The following is a 15,640-nucleotide window of genomic DNA, read 5'->3' as shown; positions in this document are numbered from 1 at the left end:
TGGCTTCCCTGGTGGTGCAGTGGTTGAGAGTCCACCTGCCGATGCAGGGGACATGGGTTCGTGCCCCGGTCCGGGGGGATCCCACATGCCGCAGAGCGGCTGGGCCCGTGAGCCATGGCCGCTGAACCTGCACGTCTGGAGCCTGTGCTCTGCAACGGGAGAGGCCACAACAGTGAGAGGCCCGTGTACCGCAAAAAAAGAAATTGGCAGAAAATCTCCTTGGCTAGCTGCATGCTTCTTTCATACTGTGTTCCTCCTTCCTCTGAATGTATGAGACACAATTGAATGTGAACCTGTGGTCAGGACTAGATACCTGAGACCCCTACAGACCAGCTCCTTCCCTGGATCTTCTGTGACCCTGGGGCTACCTCCTGCCCACTTCCTGTTTCCCAAGTGACTTGGGTTCCATTTTGTTTTAATTGATATAATGTCCCTCCTGGAATGTCGTGTCTGTTTCTTCTGTTCTTTCTCCTGGAAGCAAATGGGAAAGATTTATGGCTCCTTGTAAAACCCCAGTGTTGTTTAGAAATTGCTTGTGATTGATTAAGTAATAAAAATGCTTTTAAGACAGGGAGGTAAATCTCCCTGCTAATTGCTCTGTGCTTTACATTAGAACCTTGTTACACTGCCTCAGGCTCTCCAGGGCTGGACCACTTGGTAATTTCCATCACCCTGAAAAGTCACATTGGCATCATCTTGTGCAGCTTTTTTTCCAGGACTGATACTGTTAAAAGACGTAGACAGATAATTAATGGGCCAATAAACACAACCAGCAAAGCATTTGAAGCAAGAGAGCAAATCCCTCCTTCCCCCAGAGGGTGAGTTCCAGCGCTCATCTGGGTGTGTGGATGGGATCCAAGCCCTGGTGGAAGGGTGGTCCAGATGGGAGATGGAAGGACTTTCTCAGCCTCCACCTGCCCCTTCCCTCTTTCTAGCAATATAGTTTTGTGTACCTTGAAAGATGGATAGATTATTCACTGGCTTTGAGCCAGAAGGGGATGGAACTCGATCCCAGCGGGGAGGGCACATTGCTGGATGGGGAGACAGGGCACAGACAGTGTGCAGTGTTTGGTGTAGCGAGCCTGGATTAGATGGGTGACCATCTGGTCTCTGAAGGACTACAGTGATGAAGCCATTGCCAAGTTCATTCTCAGTCTCCATCAGGAGAGTTGTCATACTTTTACACAGTCCTCTGCAGCTCTCCAAACTTTTCAAACCCACAGTTAAGTGGGTATGAGATAGTTCAACAGTTCTTGCACCTCTTCTGACACGAGCAGGTTTCAATCAATCTAGGAGGCCTGGGGAATGTTCCACGTGGAAGGCAGGAAACAGGGGTGGTATTATATTAAGTACGATATTTGGTCTTTGTCCCCAGTTCCTGGTACAGAGCTTCTAAAATCCTTGGAGTTTCTTGAGTGAAGGGTGATAGGAATGCTTTTTGTTCTAACGGTGCTATCAGACCCTTAGAAAGCTTCAGGATGGGTAGTCAGGAATACCAAGCCTCGATTAGAAGCTTGGAACTTCTTGGCCCCGCCTCCTAACTTTCTAGAAGGGGAGAGGGGTTGGAGGTTAGTAAATCACCAACGGCGAGTAATGAAATCTGCATAAAAACCCTTGAACAGTAGGTTTGGAGAGCTTCAGAGTTGGAGAACACATCAACGGACTGGGAGGGTAGCACACCCCAACTCCAGGAAGACAGGGAATCTCCGGACCTTGTCCCGGGTACCTCTACATCTGGCTGTTCATGTGCATCCTTTACAGTGAACAGGTAATAGCAAGAAAAGTGTTTTCCAGAGTTTTCTGAACCATTCTAGGAAATTATCAAACCTGGAAAAAGGGGTTGTAAGAACCCCCTGACTTTGTAGCCACAGAAGGGTGGGTCACCTGGGGACCCGAGACTTAAATGACTGACATCTGAAATGAGGGCCATCTTGGAGGATGGAGCCCTTAGACCTCTGGGGTCTCTGCTAACTCTGGGTCGTTAGGGTCAGAACTGAACTGAGCTGTAGGACACCCAGTCTGTGTCCAGACTGCTGGAGGATTGGTTGGTGTGAGACAAAAACTCCACACATTTGGTGTCAGAAGTGTTGTGAGTAAAACATAGCTCGGAAGGGTTTCTGAGTATGAGGGAACAACTATCCAAGGGGCATGTGGGCCAGGAGACACTTCTTGTCTCACCCAGAGCCAAAGTGGGCTCACTCTCTCCCCCGCCCACGCCCCGCCCCCGCTTCTGCAGCAGCTACATTTTCAAAGCAGATTTGCCGTGGGAGAGAGCTGATCACACAGCATATTCTGCCTGACATAGATGTTACTGACAGCAAGTGATTGAAAGAAGTAACCAAAGGAGGGATTCGTAATGGGTCCACAGATGAACTCAGGAGGTCCCCGAGTGCTCGAAAATTTGGCAAATTATGTGTGGTTGTGAGTACGTACTTTTCTGGGGAGGGTCCACTCCTTCATCAGAGTTTTAAGGATTCACCATGCAAAGATGATTTTTTTAAAAAAACCAAACAAACAACCCTAAGTTGCATTAAAACTATTAGAAAGGTGGATAGGAGAATTTATTCTGACTCAGGGTCCCCAGTTTTTTCTGGACCAGCTTCTGTGGAAAGTCACTCTGTTCTAACAAGTTACTGAGGAATGATTGATGTCCCAGGGAAAATTTTCAGGTTTTGACTGTCACCCACTGGGAACTTTTAACTTGTCTCAGGGGCATTATGTGGGGCAAATGACAGGGACAGATCATGGGTATGAATATTTCACTATGCTTTTGTCACAGCGTTTTTTAGCCATTCCATTTGGTGATGCCTAAGAGATACCCAAAGTTTAAACTACAGAGAAGAGTGATTCGTTTCAGAGAGGTGACTTCATTCAACCGCAGGCTTCCTGAGCATCCCCGAGAAGTGGTGATCAAAGGGCCATAGCTCCTAGATCCCTCAGTGTGATAATAGACTAAGGATGAGAATACTCATTCAAGGAAAAGTCTTGGTTTTAGAAGTGCTGTGCCTTGGGTTATGCCTCAGGGTTTGTCGTGAAGAAACTGTGCTCAGGATAAGTCTTGGGATGAGCGAGAGCCTTCAAGCTTAAGACATAATTTCAAGTAGACGTGGAGCACACTTCTACCTCTGTCTACTCCTTCTGACTCATTCTGCTGGACTGGCTACCCTGAGGTCTTAGGCAGGGCTTTGAGTTCTTTCCAGGTAGTGGGTGAATTTGTCACCACTATATCTTCCCATGGAAGGCAGAAACTGGGAAGACTTAAAGAAACAGAAGGTCCTTGCCTTACATGGTCCAGCTGTCAATATTTCCATGTCCAACAGAGTGAGGAATTCTAGTCTAAAAAAAGAAGTAGTTAACAATTACTGAGTACATACAAGGGGTCACTGTGCTGAGTGTCCAATTGTTAGCTGGGTTATCTCATTGAATCCTCCCTACCACCTTAGGGACAAGGAACTACAGCTGTCCCCAACTTAGGGACAAGGCACTACAACTGTCCCCACTTTACTGATAAGAGAATTGAAGATTGGAGAGGAGGAGGATTACCTTGCCCAAAGTTCTACAGTTAGTGGATGAATAGTGGACCCAAGCCACCAGCCATCAGAGGACACACTCTTAGCCACTATGCAGTTTACTGCTCCCATGGTCCATTGCTGGCTGGACCAGTCTTTACTGGTACAGTCTCCTGTACATGGGGCAGGGTGGAGCAAAAAGGCTTCAGGGTGGCTGTAATGTTAGATAAAAAGTAGATATAGGGCTTCCCTGGTGGCGCAGTGGTTGAGAGTCTGCCTGCCGATGCAGGGGATGCGGGTTCGCGCCCCGGTCCGGGAGGATCCCATGTGCCGCAGAGCGGCTGCACCCGTGAGCCATGGCCGCTGAGCCTGCGCGTCTGGAGCCTGTGCTCTGCAGTGGGAGAGGGCACAGTGGTGAGAGGCCCACGTACCGCAAAAAAAAAAAAGTGGATATAGAATAGGTACATCTGAGAGGTCAGAGTTGATGCAAGGGATAGTGGAAACATCACAACCCATGGAGAGATGGTCTGGGCAGCAACCGGTGAGGTGCCAGGCCCCTGTCCAGGTGGCGTACATCCATCCCTGCTGCAGCCAATGAAGCTAGTCCCACGAGCTCTGCATTTCTCAGTGGATGTGTTAAAGCATAATAACGTTCCACAGCTCAAGGCCACAGCTGTTCCTTCAACTGACTTATTGCTTCTTATCTTAAAAAATAATTGTAGATGGAAATCAGTTGTTGTGTTTGGCAGAAGAATAAATACATTTATTCGATTCTGACAGTTAAAAAACAAACAGGCCAAAAACCCAAAAACCTTGGCCAGGGCCTGGCACTCCACCCCCTCGTCCTGCTTGTGCTCAGCAGTTTATTTTCAGATCTTGTTTCCTGGTAGAGAGAAAGCATCCAATTGGAGATCTAGGTCCTGTGGGCTGGGAAAGACAGGCAGTGGTTGACCACTTGGAGTGGACGATACTGTTAGATTGCTGAGTGGGGCTGGAGGTGACAGATCCCGCTTTGTTAAGGTCATCTTCATCTGGAGGGCAGCTACTTCATCTCTTTGCACACCTTTCTAGAATGTCAAGGAGATGCAAGGGCCCACATAGACATGTAACTGTAACAACCACCATCAGCATATCGAGTAACTCATGGAAGTTTCCTTTGTTGGCCTGTATGGGCTCAGGTGAGCTCCCCCTTCCTCTTTGCCCAGATGTAGCCTGGCAGCCGAGCTGTGGTACTGGGTGAGGTTGGCACGATGGGGTGCAAATGAGTAGTAGAGCCTTCACAGCCCAACACACCCTCTGGGGCTCAACTTATTCAAGCCACCTTTGGAAGCGGCCCAACCATTGGCCTTTCCTGGAGTCCCTGAGGCCTTTCTGGGAAGAACCTCATGCCTCTTCCTTCCAGGTTCTGTCTTTGGCATCCAGTTTTGTATCAGAAAGTAAACACATCTCTCAAAAGTGTCAACTTAAAATGCATTCCAATGCAGACAAATACTGTTGGATTCCGCTTATATGAGGTACCTAGAAGAGTCAATAGAGTCAGAGAGTAATTGGTAGATGCCAGGGGCTGGGGGTGGGGGTGGGGTGGGGAGGGGGAATGGGGAGTTAGCGTTTAAAGGGGACAGAGTTTCAGTTTAGGAAGGTGAAAAATTAGGGAGATGGATGATGGTGAGAATTGCACAACAATGTGAATGTACTTAGTGCTGCTGAGCTGTACCATTAAATATGGTTAAAATAGTATGTTTTATATTATGTGACTTTTACCACAATAAAAAAACATTAAAGAAAAAGTGTCAACTTAGAAAAGTTTAAAAGAAACGATATCACCCCTAGTGGAAAGGAAAATATGTCAGATATTTTTCTACTCTTCGCATGTGAGGGTGCAAAAGGTTGCACACCTGAAAGTGTGTATACGGATTGAATAATTTACAGCAAATATTTGTAACATTTCCTTTGGTAGATGGAGATCTACTGAAGGTGTGTAAGCAGAGAAGTGATATGATTTGATTTGTGAATTTTTGTTCAACAACTGAGGGTTATAATTAGTGCTTTCTGCTTGATTGTGATGTCCTTGAGGATAAGGAATGAAGCCTTCTTTGCTTTTGCATCCCTAGCACCGAACATACAAGTGCCACATTCTTCCACATACTGCCACAATAAATCTCGAATGAATGATTGAATGTGAAGGAAAGTGTCTGCAAGTGCAGGCAGGGGTGGGGTTGGCATAGGAGGTTATAATTTGGAATCTGGGAGGGCTAGAGTCAGGGGAAGAGGCCAGAGGACCTCAAACACAAGGCTGGGGGTGTGCGTTATAGAAAAGGACTGTGGGAAGGGAGAAAAATGGGTGGATGCAGGATGTATTGTGCAAGCAAAATGGGCAATTATTTCTATGGTCTTGAGGGGACCTATGATGCAGAGCAGTGCTGTCCAATAGAACTTTCTTTTTTAAAAAATTTATTTTATTGAAGTACAGTTGACTTACAATGTTGTGTTAGTTTCAGGTGCACAGCAAAGTGATTCAGTTATACATACATAGATACTTATTTTTTTCAGATTCTTTTCCCTTATAGGTTATTACAAAATATTTAGTAGAGTTCCTTGTGCTATACAGTAAGTCCTTGTTGGTTATATATTTTACATATAATAGTGCATATATGTTAATCCTGAAAGAAGGATGGAAATGTCCCATATTTACATTGTCTAATATGGTAGCCATTAACCATATGTGGCTACTGGGCACTTGAAATGTGTCTAAAGTGAATGAGGAACTGAATTTTTAGTTGAAAAAATTTATGATTACATTTAAATAGCCACATGTGGCTAGTAGCTATCATACTGGACAGTATACTCTATTATCTCCATATCACAAGGAAAGGTTTTCTGGGTCCAGGAAAAAGATGGGGGAGAAATTGGAGGGAAGAATTTTTGCTATGCCAACTGGTAGTTTTGAAGACAACTGTAATAGCAGAAACTTCTACTGTGAAATCCCAGGTTTGGGCTGTTTGTTGTAGGTGCAAACTTGGTGGAGAAGAAATAAAATGAGAGTATCCCAAAGATTCTCTCTCATATCCTGGACATATTAACTGACTCATAGGTGGAGGCCTTTATTCATTAGTTTTATGGTCAAAACCTAAATAAAGTACCACAAATGCTCTCTGTTTGTTTGGCAGCCATCCTGGTCCAGGTGAGGAAGCTATCCATTTCCCCTTGCAATCCTTCACGCAGAGGTGTATGCATGAAGTATCACAGGGGAGGGATAAGCCAAACCAGCCAAGTTTAGCTGGGCTTTTCACAAGCACTTACAGCAAATTAACCCAAATTTGCTTTGGCAGGGGGAGGGTTTTATTTTGCTAGCATCATGTAGTTGTAATAAAAGTGCCCTTTTGAATAAAAATCAATGACAATTCTAAATGCCCAGTAAATGCTGTAACATTAATAAACCATACTATGCATTAAATCCAGCTTTAATGTGCAACATGCACTAGTTACAGCTTGCAATTCAGGTCTGATCATGCTTCCAGCAGAGAATGAAATGGCCTAAAACAGCTGCCAGATGGTGTGAAATGAACATAGATACAAGGTAAAGAAACTCAACTGAACCCTGAATGTTCTTTCTCATCAGTGAGACCAGCCCTGGTTAATTAAGGTTGAGTGGATGTCATTCACCCTTCCTCCCTCCATCTCTCTTTCCCTCTTTTACTCCCTTGCTCTCTCTCTTCTCCTTTCTTACCACATGTGCAGAACTTGAGGAATAAAAGAAATTAAAGGTATCTCTTGCTTTCTAGGGCTTAACGTACCATTAGGAGATAATTAACTATACACATGATACAGTTCTTCACTGGCTCCGTGATGGTTCTAATTCATCATGGATATGGATTTCTAATTCATTCTATGTGCTATTTCCTCTACGGGAATTGCCCTGCCTTTCCTTCTTCACAAAGAAAACTCCTACTCATCTTTCAAGACCCAGACCAAAGGGATCCTCCTCTGTCAAGACTTCCTTGAGCCCCCAGGCAGAGTCCATGGCTACATCTTCTGTGCTCCCACACTGTTTTTCCATTTTCCAATTATAGTGATTATCACGCACACTCTTCAGTGAAATTCCTTGTCTTTATTTCTGTGACTCCCATTGTGAGAACTTTAAGGGCAGGAACTTGGATATGAAGAGTTTTGCAGCTTCACTGTCTCATGTTGCCTTGCACATGGAAAGTGCAAATATTTCTTTCATATGAATTTGGTAACAGATGTAAGGCAATGTCAATGTAGCTGAACTAGGTATGGGAGAATTTGGAGAAATGTGCTGATTATTCTGTCTGAAGTACTGTTCAGCCAGGAACCTTATAATGACCTCATTACTCAAAGTCATGGGCCTCTGTTGGCCAAGCTCCTTCTGTCTTGTGGCTCCACCTTAACACCTGGCTTCCAAGGTCACTGGACTTGACATTGCCTAGCTGACAGATGGGAATGAACCTGGAAGTTTGTTAGGGGATTGGGGGCGGGGAGAGTGGAACGAGGGACAAGTCCACACCACTTTGGCTCACATCCCACTGCCTATAATGCAGTCCCTGGCCACACTTGATTACAAGAGAGGCTGAGATCCACAGTTTAGCTGTGTGCCCAGAGGGAATGAGTTTGGTGCTCACGTAGCCAGTTTGGAGAGACACACAAGGCCTCAAATTCATGTCCAGACACTCTCCCCCTCATTCATGATGCCCAGACACACTGGCTTTCTGGATTTTCTTTGTGCCAAGCAAATTCCCTCTTTTGCTGTTCCCTCTGCCTGGAATCTTTTTTCCCTTTGTTGTCTTTGCGGCACCTAGTACTTACTGTAGTTATATATAGTCATTTACTTCCTATAGGTTGTGAGCTCCAGGCAGGCACTGCCCTTCTTGCAATAGACCAGTGGCTGCTCTGGGTGCCTCTTGAGGTTCAACCCCTGAAGCCAGAAGCTCTGTTTCCTCTGGTGGGCAACCTGACAATCCATACTCCTTCACATTGTTGAATCTCAAAGAAGGGTCTTCCATCTTCCACTGGGTTTAGAGAACAATTGATGTGGGGCGAGGATAAGGCAGTGGAGATGTCAAAGGATCGACTCCACCCTAGATGCAAACTAAATGCGCTACATGTTCTATAAAAATGAACTTTAATAAACTCTGTCCTGAATGGTCAAATTGAAAATTGAGGAGATTTTGGAGTCCTGCTACTTCTTAGCTTATGTGACCTCAGGAAGTTACCTAACTTCCTTGGATTCAGTTTTTGGTACAATGGGAATAAAGATGCCAGTGAGATCACCTTTATGAAGCAGCAGGGCAACATCTGACTTATACTAGGAACTCAGTACATATTCCTCTTCTGCGTCCCCTTCCTCTTCCTTTCTCCTTCTACCTTATCTTTTTCTTCCTCCTCCATGTTTTTTTCACAGCGAGGGGCTCGCATGAGTATCTAATCGGTTGCCTTCATTTGCTTCTCTCCATCTATCAGAACTCACAGACCCCTCACCACTCACAGGACTCTTGCCATGGCCTTGATGGGCTTCACTTTCAGTCCAGACAAATCTTCCTAGGAGGCCACGTGAAAGCAAATTTCCAACACACATAGTTAATAGGTTAATAAGTTTCAGGGGACCCAACTTGGCCCATATTTAGAATGAAATAATGACTTGTGCTTTCATTGGTTTTCCCTCCTCCGGGGGCCATGGGAACATAATTTCCTCTAATTCTCAGTAGGACCTACAGTTAGAGTAACCATTGAATTCTGCTCCAGCCAGACTGAATGTGAAAGGTCCTTCTAGGACAAAACCCAGATCTCTGTTCTTGCCCACAAGCGGGGACACAGGCAAAACTCCCCACATGCCGGCTAAACATCGAATCTGATTCTGAGGCATACTCTTTCAACTGAGCCACTGACAATTATTAGTTAGGTGTCCATGACAGAGTGTCTCTTTGAAAAATGCAAATACTATACAGACATGAGGATCAGAAATTTTTAATCTGGTTACTGTAGCTTCACGTCAATGAATAGTAAAAAGATGCTCATATACAGCACTCCGGGGAGTGACATGAAGGCTTTTCTGCTTTCCAAATGGCTGAAAGGGACACAGACATAATTATTGGTTCTCATGTGAGCATCTTCAGGGCTGGGCTGATGTCTTTTTTACCTTTGCCCCACAGAGCCACCTAACATGTAATAGATGCCCAATAGATACTTGTTGAAATAAAATGAAAAAACTCCCAGGGCATTCTTTAGGACGAGAAAACACTGTTTGATATAAGAATACAGCATGGATAACATTAAATACATTTTCTTTACTCCATGTCTTGGTTTTTGTTGAAATCTCTCCTCTCCTTTTCTGTGCTGATCGTACCTAGATTGCATTATTTCCTTTTTTTTTTTGCTGTGGCCTCTCCCGTTGCGGAGCACAGGCTCCGGAGGCGCAGGCTCAGCGGCCATGGCTCACGGGCCCAGCTGCTCCGCCGCATGTGGGGTCTTCTCGGACCGGGGCACGAACCCGTGTCCCCTGCATTGGCAGGCGGACAACCACTGCGCCACCAGGGAAGCCCTAGATTGCATTATTTGAGTGAGATGGAGAAGGGGAGCGGGGGAAGGAGATTCGTGTTTTCTTTTCTTTTCTTTTTGTTTTGTTTTGGAGTGCCTACAGGAAGCTAGTCCACTTTACCAGACGCTTTTTACAAATGTTGCTCTGGTTATTCTCATTTATAGATGTGGAAAACGAGGCCCAGAGAGGTTAAGAAATATGTCAATTCACACAGCTGAGCCAGCATTGAAACCATGGTTACCTCCTTCAAAAATTGATGCTCTTTTCACTAAATTCACAAAGGTTGAGGTGGGGATGGCAGGAGATGAGGGATAAATGGGGTACCAACTACTCAGATCCAGCATGTCACCTGGTCTGAGGTGTCTGGATATCCTTCCAGGCTGTCTTTAATGAATGCTTATCTCTCTCCTCCCTGCCCTCTTCTGGCAGCCTCTGTGATTCACATTCCAGGTGATGTCATGGAAGGTGCAGGCAGACTTTAGCTTTTTAAAGCCCCAAGAGAGCTGATAGCATAGGAAATGGATGGACCCGGTGGTTGCTCCCCTCCCACTTAGAGACCCAGGTCCTAGGAGGTCAGTGTAATTCTACTGGGATGAAGGAGGTGAGAGGTTTAGGTTCCTTTCCCCCTTAGGCAGTTGCTAAGGCACCAGAGGTGGTGATGGTGATATATGGAAGACCCATTCTAATTGTGTGTGCAACCTCTGGCTTTAGCTCCCCAGGCAGCTTGAGAATACAGTGCCACCTTCTGTTCTCCTGAGTTCTTCCAATCCTCTTGACCAGAGGTTCTGACAGTCCCTGAACAGGAACTCATGTAACCTGCAAACCTAACGCATAGCAACCTTTCCTGCTATTCCATCAACCTTCTCTCGGCCATTAAGGGAACATCAGACCTGGACCATACGTAGCTTTCTGGGTCTGAAATCTGGTCCCTTTAGATTTATCACTGTCTTTTAGAAGAGGCAGCGTGGTTCATGGAGAAGCATATGGACTTTGGGCTCAGGCAACCTGGGTTTGAATCCAGTCTAGATCATGTTTTACGAAGACCTGAGATGTCTGAGTGTCAGCTTCCTCATATGGGGAGCAGGGAGCTTGAATCCTACTCAGCGGAGTAGCAATGTCATATGTGTTAAACTTAGAGCAACACAGAAGGCCCTTGGTCAATATGATAATTTCTGGAAGACTAAAAGCCCAGGCTCTGAGGTTGGATGGACCTGTTTCGAATACTGAATCTGTTACTGACCAGTTGTGCAAGCTTGAATAAGGGTCTTAACCTCTCTGACTCTCAAATTTCTTACCTGTAGTTTAGTGATAACTACTAATCTTATCCAGGAATAACTATCTTCTAGAGTCTATGTGAAGATTAAATGAAATGATGTATGAGAGGGGTTAGCATAGAACTTGATATATGGAGGGCAGTCAATAATTGTTCATTCATCAGATTATTAAATATCATTGTTATTACTATTGCAAGTATTGTTAAGGTCTTATAACCTTTAGTAACGATGCTGTGCTATGCTGCCTGGACTCCTCATTCAGGAAAGAGGATCTCAGCCCTCAGCTGCCAGGGCTACGGGCTACTGACAGCTCACGGCCGAGTCCTGCTGTCCTCCTTGGAAGGGAGCTGAGTTGTCCAAAGTGACACCTCCTCCCAGAAGCAGTTTGCAATCAGTGACTGATCCACGTGGAGGTACAAATCCCAGCCACCTCATCTCAGTTTGAGACAACTCTGCAGGGCCCTCTTGATACCGAGCAGGGCCCTATGGGGCTCCCGGGCACAAAGCCTTTCTGTGTCTCCCATTTCTTTGATTACAGGAAATAGCCTTTATTCTGCCTCCACGACCTTCCCTGGGTTCCAATGAGCAGATTCAAGCAGTTGTTAATTCGGGAATGCCAGACAAGGGAGAAACAGTCAAGAGAAACAATAGTGCAGCCTTGGGGCAAGGTCCAGGTTCCCCATCAATACACACAACAATATCTTTGAGCTGTTTTGCAAACACTGAAACCTCCTCCAAGTGGGAGAAGTTAACGATTAACGGTGGTATGCTTCCCCCAAGCACTAGACCCCAGACCAGTTGGAACCTGAAAGTTGATGATGCTGACTCCTACTTACCTCATCTTTCAGAAGTACGTCCTCGAGCTGATCACGCCCTCTTTGAACCATTACTATAAAACTCCTCACCAGCCCCTCCAAGTGGGGACATACAGTTTTGAGGGCATAAATCTGCTGTGGCCCCCTTTGCCTGGCAAAGCAATAAAGCTATTCTTTTCTACTTCACCTAAAACTCTGTCACCGAGATTTAATTTGGTGTCCGGGTACAGAGGCCAGATTCGGCTTCACTCTCAGCTCCAGAGCCCCTGTGGCTGAAGCCTCTCCTGTAACTGCAGCACAGCTCCCCTCCCTACTCTGCCCATCCTGCTTTCCTCACCTTCACAAACACTGACAAAAATTCTTTCCTTGACTAAACTCTAGTCAGGCTCTTCTGAATCCTCTCCCCAAGTAGGCCAGGACGTTTGGACTTCTGTGCTCATCTCTGCATTGTCCAGTTTGGGCAAGAATCCTGCTAAGTCAGTTTAGCCAGAATTCCCCATCCCTGATAGCTGATCACCTTTGATATCTGATCGGGTTCCTCACCCTCTACCATCCCCCAAGTGATGTCTGAACACCCTGGCCTGCCTTCAGCAAGAATCCTATGAGGTTGGTTCAGCCAGAAAACCTCCTTACCCCTCAGGTTTCCTCTGAGTAATTTTCAACCCACCGGCCCCCACCCTGCTCCTTGACTGTTCCCACTTTTCCTGATTGCATTAGGAGTTGAGCCTCATCTCTCTCCCCTTTTACAAAACCCCATTGTAATAGCCCCCCTTACACAAAGTCTGTCTTACTGTTCTTTAGCAAGTGTCATGAATAATTTTTTCCTTAACAGTACTGTTCTCTAGGGCACTTCCAATAAGGCTTTTGCATGAAAATCTGAGAATCTTTTTCCCCCAAGACTTCTCGCATTTAATATTTGAACCTTCTTTTCAATAGAGTAAACCAATACCCAAGCCCTCATGAGACAAGGAACTCTCTCTACCATCTATAAGACCCAAACTCCTTTGCAGACAGTTCTAATAATTAGAAAGCTTTAAAAAATAATATCCAACATTTATGTAGCTCTTTATTCTTCACAAAGTATTTCTATAGATCTTATTTCTCCTGAGCCCCACAAAATCTTGCTAAGGCAAATCTTATTAATATCCCCATTTTACAGAAGAACGACTCCGGGAAAATCAAAGGAATTAAGCAACTTGCCCAAGATTACTTAAGAGATTGAAATTAGACACATACATCACTGAATTGGCCCACTGATAATTTTTTTGGGCTGATGCGTGTTTAAGAAAACTGAGTTTGGGTAACTTTAATCTTCTTCATCATGCCGCTGCATCTTTTTACTGGATTACTTCACACATTCCTATCTAGCCTTAGGAGACCATTTGAATTCAGGACAACTCACTTACAAATGGTAGAAACAGGATTCAACCTCTGGCATCCTCACTTTGGAGCCCATGGATATTTTAGTACACCGTGCCATCTGTTTTTTGATTCCTACATTTGTCCTATTTCTGGGTTAAACCATACCCTATGTATGACCACCTTTTAGTTATTCCAAAGCACCTCCCCCCTGCACCTTCTTTCCCCAGGTTAAGCTTCCAATCCTTCTTCTACTGTCCTTATGGGCTGTGTGTAATACTGTGATTTATAATAAGCAATATGTATTTGGTCTTCGTGCCCTTTCTGCAGAGTTCCTCAAACCCTTGGAATTTCCTAAGTTATGAGAACAATAAAGGTGTCTTTTGTTATGTTAATGAGGTGACTTTTGGACCACACCTAAGGTGAGGGGCTGGTTGTCAACCCGGTGATTAGAGGATTGGAATTTCCCCAGGGGAAATGGTGGGCGGGAGGTTGAGTCAACTGCCAGTGGCTAATGATGTCATGCCTATGTAATGAAGCCTCCAAAAAAACCCCCAAAGGACAGGGTTCAGCGAGCTTCTCACTTGATGCACCCAAGGAGATTCGAGAAAAGCGGAACACTCAGAGAGCACGGAAGCACCCTACCTTTCCCCCACACCTTGCCCTCTGCATCTCTTCCACTTGTCTGCTTCTGAGTTATAGCCTTTTATAACAAACTGGTAATCTAGTGAGTACGTTAAAACGTTTCTCTGAATTCCGTGAGCTGCTCTACCAAACAAATTAAACCCGAGGAAGGGGGCGTCGGAACCTCTGTTTTATAACCAGGTGGTCAGAAGCACAGGTAGGTAACAACTTGGACTTGTGATTGGCATCTGGACTGGGGACAAGTGGGGAGAGGCTTGTGGGACAGAGCCCTGTAGGATCTGATACTATCTCCAGGTAGATAGTGTCAGAATTGAGTTGAATTGTCAAGACGCCCAGCTGGCATTGGGGAACTGTTTGGTAGTGTGGGAAAAATCCCCTCGCTTTGGAATTGGAGTCAGCATCATACTGTGGTTATGTGTTTGCATATTACATTGGGTCCACTTACCTGGATGGACTCCAGTTTGGTAATAATGTTCTTGAAAATGGTTCTAGAACTTGTTAAGATAGTCTGGATGTGATCTGATCAGTGCAGAGTAGTTTAACTGAAGCTCACTGAATTCCAAATTACCACAATCAAGGTTTTATGTCTGGTCACATAGCTTCACAGATCTCTTAAGTGTTTAAGAATTCTACTCAACCAGGAGAAATGAGGCTCATGCAGGAGTATGTCTCTACTTTATTATCTCTCTTAAAGTTTATGTGTTCAAATATGGTCTGGTTATGAGTTAACACTACAAGAACAAGCAATACCAGACTCTAAAAAGGAGAACTCACAACATGTCTATAAAATGAAATTAGCACCATAAAACAATTATGGATTCAGTTTTATTTTATTTATTTTGCCTTGGCAAGGGGTGTGGTTAACTTGGTGCTCCTAAATTAAAATTGCAATGCTTTCCAAACCCATGTTACTTTTGCGGTACGCGGGCCTCTGACTGTTGTGGCCTCTCCTGTTGCGGAGCACAGGCTCCGGACGCGCAAGCTCAGCGGCCATGGCTCACAGGCCCAGCCGCTCCGCGGCATGTGGGATCTTCCCGGACCGGGGCACGAACCTGTGTCCCCTGCATCGGCAGGCGGACTCCCAACCGCTGCGCCACCAGGGAAGCCCCAAACCCATGTTACTTTGAAGGGAGGTGGGGTGTGCAGAGTTCTACCATTATTTGGGACCAGCTGCACTGGCCCTGTCTGCCGGAAGATCATAACAAGAGCTAACAAGTGTTTGGGACTTCCTGTGTGCCAGCAACTGTGCAAATACGTGTTATGGATATTTTCTCATTTCATCCTCATGACAACCCAGAGGAGGGAAGTACAGTTACTGAGTAACTGGCCCAAGGTCGCACAGCTCTTAGGAGGGACTGCCAGCAAGTGAGCCCTGGCAGTGGCCTTTCTCAATAAGGTGAATGTTTGCTCCTCCTCTGTCTGGTGTCTGAGCTTATCACCCAGTTGGTTCTGAACTTGAGCAGGGAACAGAGAGAAACTTTTTAG

The sequence above is a fragment of the Globicephala melas genome, chromosome 2 (assembly GCF_963455315.2).
Source record: "Globicephala melas chromosome 2, mGloMel1.2, whole genome shotgun sequence".
In the NCBI taxonomy this organism is placed as follows: Eukaryota; Metazoa; Chordata; class Mammalia; order Artiodactyla; family Delphinidae; genus Globicephala; species Globicephala melas.
Note: the sequence above shows the minus strand (reverse complement) of the source record.